Here is an 893-nt window from a genome sequence, read left to right as displayed (position 1 = left end):
GTCAGGGCGGTGGGCCCTGCGCTGCTGAGCCGGGTGGACTCTGGATGCCGCGTCTCACCCCACGCAGGCGGCAAACCACAGCCAGCTGCACGCGGTCGGTGGCCTGAACCCACAGCCGTCCGCAGACGGGGGCGGTCGCTTTCCCACAATGACCCGAGCAGGCCTGAATGGCCTCGTGCTCTACTCTTCTTACTTCATTTTCCTCTTCTCCCTGGAAGGGGTGTGTCTGTGTGTACATGTTCCAATCTACTGGGAAACAGGGGGCTTTGGTTGTTGAATCTGTCATCAAGAACCCGAATCTAGCCCGGCCGGTGTTGTTCAGTGGTGAGCGCCGCCCCATGCACCAAGAGGTCACAGGTTCGTTCCTGGTCAGGGCATGTGCCAGCGTTGCAGACTAGATCCCCAGTAGGGGGCGTGCAGGAGGCAGCCGATCGATGTTTCTCAGGGCGGTGGGCCCTGCGCTGCTGAGCCGGGTGGACTCTGGATGCCGCGTCTCACCCCACGCAGGCGGCAAACCACAGCCAGCTGCACGCGGTCGGTGGCCTGAACCCACAGCCGTCCGCAGATGGGGGCGGTCGCTTTCCCACAATGACCCGAGCAGGCCTGAATGGCCTCGCGCTCTACTCTTAATTCTTACTTCATTTTTCTCTTCTCCCTGGAAGGGGTGTGTCCGTGTGTACATGTTCCAATCTACTGGGAAACAGGGGGCTTTGGTTGTTGAATCTGTCATCACGAACCTGAATCTAGCCCGGCCGGTGTTGTTCAGTGGTGAGCGCCGCCCCATGCACCAAGAGGTCACAGGTTTGATTCCTGGTCAGGACATGTGCCAGGGTTGCAGACTCGATCCCCAGTAGGGGGCGTGCAGGAGGCAGCCGATCGATGTTTCTATCTCT

Source organism: Myotis brandtii, unplaced genomic scaffold (assembly GCF_000412655.1).
Source record: "Myotis brandtii unplaced genomic scaffold, ASM41265v1 scaffold1236, whole genome shotgun sequence".
NCBI lineage: Eukaryota > Metazoa > Chordata > Mammalia > Chiroptera > Vespertilionidae > Myotis > Myotis brandtii.
Note: the sequence above shows the minus strand (reverse complement) of the source record.